Source organism: Cupressus sempervirens, chromosome 11 (genome assembly GCF_028749045.1).
Source record: "Cupressus sempervirens isolate cs-2001-9-10 chromosome 11, ASM2874904v1, whole genome shotgun sequence".
NCBI lineage: Eukaryota > Viridiplantae > Streptophyta > Pinopsida > Cupressales > Cupressaceae > Cupressus > Cupressus sempervirens.
In genome coordinates this window covers 705757424-705764184 of record NC_143128.1, presented here as the reverse complement: position 1 = coordinate 705764184, position 6761 = coordinate 705757424, and positions in this window count along the sequence as shown.

Genomic DNA, 6761 nt, shown 5'->3' with positions numbered 1-6761 from the left:
CCATTACTTTTTATAAATAATTTTATATCTTTTGATTGTTTATGGAGAATTTTTTTGGTTAGTTATTTGATATGGAATAGAATTTTTTTGTTTGATATTTGATACAGGATTGTATATCTTTGCTATGGAATATTAGCCATATGATGGAGGATTCTAGATTATTTCTCAATAACCACTCAAAACTAATTTTAGTTCTATGATAAATAGGATTTAGCATCATTCAAAAAGAATTTTAGTTTTTAGATCATTTATAGGAAATTTTTGCAAAGTTGTTTGGTATGGTATTTACATCATTACAAAGAATTTTAGCTATAATATAAGATTTTGAGTCTTTCCCAATGAATTATAAATTTAAGTTGATTTACAGAATTTTTAGTTTGTTATTTGGTACGGGATTTTACATCCTTCTTACACTGTTTAGTATAAATTTTTAGCAATATACAAAGAATTTCTGTTATATTTGATACAGAAGTTTACACCATTCTGAAAGAATTTTAGCTCTATGATAAGGATTATGCATCATTCATAAAGAATTTTGGACTTCAGATCATTAAAGAAAACCTTTATTTAGTTATTTATGAGAGTAGGTATTGATAAAGGAGCATATTTCTTGGTTAATAATTTTGTAAAATGTAATTGTTATACAAAATTATTTAAAATCATTCTCAAAGTTTTAAGTATTTTACGTTTTTCTTGTCAAAAAATTTTTTAAATATAGATTTGATATTGTTTCTCAAAAAATTTAATAATAGATATCTTCTTTTACATATTTTATATTATGATCTATCAACTTAAATTTTTGCTTTGTCAATAATATTCTTCATAAAGATTTTATATTGAAAATTTATTTAAATCAAAATAAATTAATATTGAAAAATATAATTTTATGAACATGTTTTTCTCTTTCTTTATATATTATATTATATGTTAGTCAAGAGGAGATAGGACAGTTTAATTCATTAACCAAATTCATAAATATGATTTTTTTTAACATAAATATGTGTAAAAATAAATAATAAATAAACTAAAAGGACACTTAGATACATAGTTTTGAAATATAGTAAAAATATAAAGTTGAACCATTGAAAATTAGATAAGTTAATATAATTTTCTAGAGATATAATTTTAGTTCAAATTGTGTAATTGAAAAATTAAAACATTTTTTTTTTTTTAAGAAATTTTGAAAAATAAGAAAAGTTGTGATGGCCTCAAATAAAATTAATTTTGTATTTAAAATTTTTACAATAAGTTTAGACTATAGTTTTATAATATTAAGTATATGAGTATAAATATTAAGCATTATGTTATGTTTTAAATTGATATTATTAAATAATATTTATTTTTTCAATATAAAGTTTGTATATATCTTTTAATTAAAAAATTATATAATTACAAATGTCTCAATGGGAGTAATGACTTTAAGAGGGCATACATGTTATGCATGTGATTTCACTGCCATCAGAGTTGATTTTGATCCATTCTTTTTCAAGTGGAGTCTACATAGTGATTTCCCTTGGGTTGGCCAGTTTTCTTTTCACAACTATTTTGTCAATTCATGGTATATAGAGTTCATTAAAGGCCTTACAAATTGAGTCATCTCAAGTTGTGAAGATTAGTCTATGTTTATCTTTGTTTTGATTACATTATTTACTAGATCTATCACGTCTTTATCAATCTTGGTGCAAAGGCCTTTGTTTTCCATGTTCCCCTTTAAATATATTTATCATATTCTTTCTTTCCATATTTCCCATATGACTATTGAAGGGATTTTTTTTGCAAGTAGCCAAAAAGATATTATATCTTTTATCATCCACATATTAAATGACTTTTTATCATCATTTGGGAGCAAGCACTATAGATTCAACTTGTTCATGAAATACTTCTACTAATCATTTGTATATTGGCAATGTTACCAAAATATGATTATGGATTCTTCTTCTACCAAAGACAAAGTACATCTTCTTGGGCCATATATTCTCATTTTCCTTAATCTATATTTCATTATAATTTACTTGTATAGTGTTTCCAAGGTAAATAGCCCTACCTTATGTAGAATGGTTTTATTCCATTTGAATTTAATTGGTGAATTCATATTTTATTTTGTTACTTCTTTAATTTTATAGCCCATAAGTTAACATTTTAATTTCCTATGGTCACTCTACACCATCCATTGTTATCTTCTCTATTTATAGGAAACACTTGTATTTCTTTTAGGATTTTTCTTGGTAATTCTTTTTGATCTTTTGGTGCATCAATTCCATCCAAGGGCATTTGTTCTCATATTCTTATGGCATTTCATTCTACTACTCCTCCATAGTTGAATACTTTGGACTCCCATAATCTTAGTGCTCCCCCTTTGGTACCTTTTAGCTCTAAAGTATTGACTAATGGTTTACATCCCCTCCCCAAGAGTTTATCTAGAAGTTTTCTTTATTTCAATTCCTTATTTCCCATGTGACATGATAAGTGATGACATCCCTCCATTCTAAAATAGTAGTTCCTAGTGGGGAGGTCCTCTATAGCAAATGGTAACTAAATTAGAACTATTGTGTCTTCATTAGAATATGGATACTTCTTTTTGAGTATTTGGACCCAATTCTATTGTCCTATGTACTTATCATTAGTGCCTAGAGTTTCCCCAATGGGGATGAGAGATCAATATTCCAAGAGATCCTTTCTTTTCTTATTGTAGGATACTAGAAAGTGCACAAATATACTTCTATCTAATCATTGACTTTGCATAGGTAGTTCCACAATTTCGACAAGGAAGACGTAAACCTTCTACAAGTGATAAGCATAACATTGATGCTTCTCCAAAAAAGGAAAAAGAAAAAGTTGAAGAAATCAAGGTCCCTAATACTAAAAAGAAGGTTACTTTTGTTAACCAAGGAACAGGAGAACACAAGTTTGAAGTACGGTGTGCATTAAATAATCATCACTCTCTCCTATATCCTTTGGTAAACCTTCCCATATTCTTCCCTAAATAGATAAAGGCACCATGAATATGAATAAGAGAACTTTTGAACACTAGGGTTCTCTTAGTGATGAACGCATGGAGTATGATATCCTAGATTGGCTCTACTATGATAGAAAAGATGACCCTATAGACTTCTTAAGAGATAAATTTGTAAAGGATCCACCTATTGTTGAAAGCATGGGATATTACCGTACAAGACTTGGGGGGGGGGATGTTATTGAATTAGTTGTCTTAGGTCCCTTTAAAAATATTTTCACCTTATTAAAATTATCAGCAAATAAACTTTACTAATATGATTTAATATGCAACCAACTTACAACTGTTTACAACTTTATGCATACGAAATAGCATGCAACACATGCAATTACACATTAAAACCAATGTTTAACACAAAAACCCAATTTGGGTAAAAAACACCATGAAAAATTGTCACCCACAAAGAAATTCACTCTTTTGAAGTGAGCTCGGTTAATAGCCAATCTTGTTAAAGGTTACAAACATATTTACTAAATGTGACCTTGTTAGGGTATTTATACCAAAGATCAACTAGATTTGTCACTCCTAAGTAAGTGGCCTTTTTAAAGGACTTAGTACATTTGTTATGATATCACCTTATAGAGTATTTATCAATACGATTGTTAAATCCTCTCTAGTTAAGAGATTTTTTGGTACAATGGTTAGAAAGTAATAGTGAAATGGTCTGTATAAATAACAACTACCTTTTCCTATTCAAATCTCCTTTCTGATATGTACTCTTCTTCATACTCTTCTTTACTCGATTTATTAACAAACACTTCATTCAACAAACTTTCCTTCACTTGATTCACACTTTCCTCTGCTCAGCACACCCATTTGTTCTTATTCTACCATCAACAACCATCAGCAGATAAAATACTCTTGCTCATCCTTTATATAGGAATTAATTTTCCACTTAATCCCATTCATTAGGGTTTCCCTAAATTCCTCTCATCTATTTGATCACATCTCAACTTACATATAGTGTATTTGTCACTCGAAAAAATATTCTATTCATTGTGCCAATTGCAATTCACCTTGAAACTTGAACTATTCTTGGATCATGAACATTTCCTTAAATCTCTTCCATCTAATCTTACCTTACTAGTTTCATCCATAGATTTCACTAACACACATATTTCCTTAGAATCTTCTAGATTAATATAGGTCCTCACTCAATGTCACCCACAATTTATTTATCAAAACTATTTATCATTACTGACATGTTTTCTTCCTTCACCAAGCACCATCATCTACTTAGTTAACACTTGCTCACTCAGTAACATTATCTTGGTTGGCAACACACGCTTGCTAGGTAACACTTACAAACATTGTTCTCAAACTTATGCTTAGTACACTTCCATTAAATAATATCTTTTCTTACTGTCCACCATTTTCATCTTGGTGGCACATTCTTATTCCTTGTTTTTTCACTTTACAACACCAATACATTCTTACCAACCAATATATTTAGCTTGTACATCTTTCTAACTTTTCAACAAACGATTTGAAACACTTAAACCAATATTACCTTGTCAAAGATTGATTCATCAATTACCCATTTAAGCTCATACACTTAATCTTACTTCATCATTTTATCTTCTAACTTTACCAACCTTTTATTTTCTCAACACCACATCCTTTGTATGATTTGGAAACTTACATAAATCAATAAGTCAATAGCATTGACATCAATGACAAAATAAAAATAGATCTAATTCTCCTATATTCCTTTTAGTGCTTGGCTAACTAACCTTTATCACCATTACCATCATCTTGGGTATCAATATCATCTATAGTAATAATATCCCCCTTTGGCATTGATGATAATACATCTAAAATATACCATATAATACCAATATCAGTAAACTTCATCAATTGTATTCTTCCTTGACAACACATCTTCTTTATTTTTAAGTCTCCCCATCGATTATTCTTCTCCTTCTTTATTAGTCTTATTTTGTATATTCTCTCCTTCTTTCGCTACCCATCAACCTTCTATGTTTCACTCCTCAATTCTTTGTTCATTTCCCTCTTCATTCATTCTCATTTTCTCATTCACTCCCCCTTAAACAATAATGCCAAAGGTATCTTCAAAACTAAAACTAATTTTCTACAAATTTATAATTTGTACCTTACTTGTACTAATTATTTATGTTTCCTCACATCTTTCACTTTCTTCACAACTTTAGGCTACTCCTAAAGAGTGAACACCAACATCAACTCATAGATAAGTAATCTAATAAAGCATGAGTTAATACAACACGGATCTTCTTCTAATGAATATTAGATAGGGGAGTAACCCCTTTTTTACCTCTCAAATACTCAAAAGTATCCTTAGGCAATGGTTTGGTGAAGATATTAACAATCTATTCTTTAGACTTCACATGCTTTGACTTTACTTGTTTCTCCTAAACTTGTTCTCTCAAATAGTGATATTTGACTGATACATTTTTTGTCTTAGAATGCATTACAAGGTTCTTCAAAATGTTTATAGGATTGGTATTATCACAATATATTGTTAGAGGACCATTTGCTTCCTCTTGTATCTATTCAAGTATTTTTTTTGATCCACACAATGATTGAATAATTGATTAGAGTAGCAACATATTCAGCCTCAACAATAAACTATGAAATGTAACTTTGTTTTATTGCTTATTGATGTCACCAACCTTTATCCTACGAAGAAATTTCACCCACTTGTGTTTTTTTTGTCATCCACATTTCTTGCCCAATCAACATCAGTATACACTTTCAAATCAAAATCACTATTCTTTTGGTACCGTAAGCCATAATATTTGGTTCCTTTAAGATATCTAAATATTTTATTCACAATAGTCATGTTTGTCTCTTTATAATTAGAAGAAATTCTTGCCACAATACCAATAACATGAGCAATATCAGGTCTACTATGTACCACATGATGTAGCTTACAAATAATTGATATGTACAAGGTCTCATTTACCTTAGTATAGTCATCTTCCTTTGATGGTTTACATCTAGTTATCATCGGTGTACCAACTAATCTTGAGTCTTCCATCCCAAATATTTTCTAGATCTCCTTAGTATACTTTGACAGTGTTAATGTATATCCCATCCTTATTCTGTTGAACTTGTAAGCTAATAAAGAATTTAATTTCTCCTATAATTGACATTTCAAATTCCTTTCTCATTTCATCAACAAATGATCTACACATCATCTCATTTTCTCCAATATGATATCATCAACAAAGATTTCAACTAATAACACCTTATCTTTTGATTCACTTTTCAAGTACAATTTACCATTATCAGTAGTTCTAATGAAACCAATTCTCATTAGATATGAGTGGAGTCTTTCATACCATGCTCAAGGTGCATGTTTCAAATGATGTAGTGCCTTGTGTAGCTTGCATATCATTATCTTCTTGTCTTTGTCAACAAATCCTTTCAATTGTTTATTTTATACTTCTTCCAGTATTCCATTTGAAAATGCAGATTTTACATCCATTTGATATACTTTGAATCCTTTATAAGTAGCCTATGCAAGTAGAATTCTCAAACCTAGTCTAGAAATAGGGGGAAATGTGGTAGGATTAATGAGATAGAAATAAAAATTACATGCAAATATATCCAATATCAGAAAATAATAAATCACATAGAAGAGAATATGAGACACAAAGCTTTAATTCAATTCACCCAATCCCTAGGCTACGTCCACCAAATAGTGAGTCTGATATTCTTATTATCTAGTAATTAAAACCTAATCATAATCTAAAATTTCTTACAG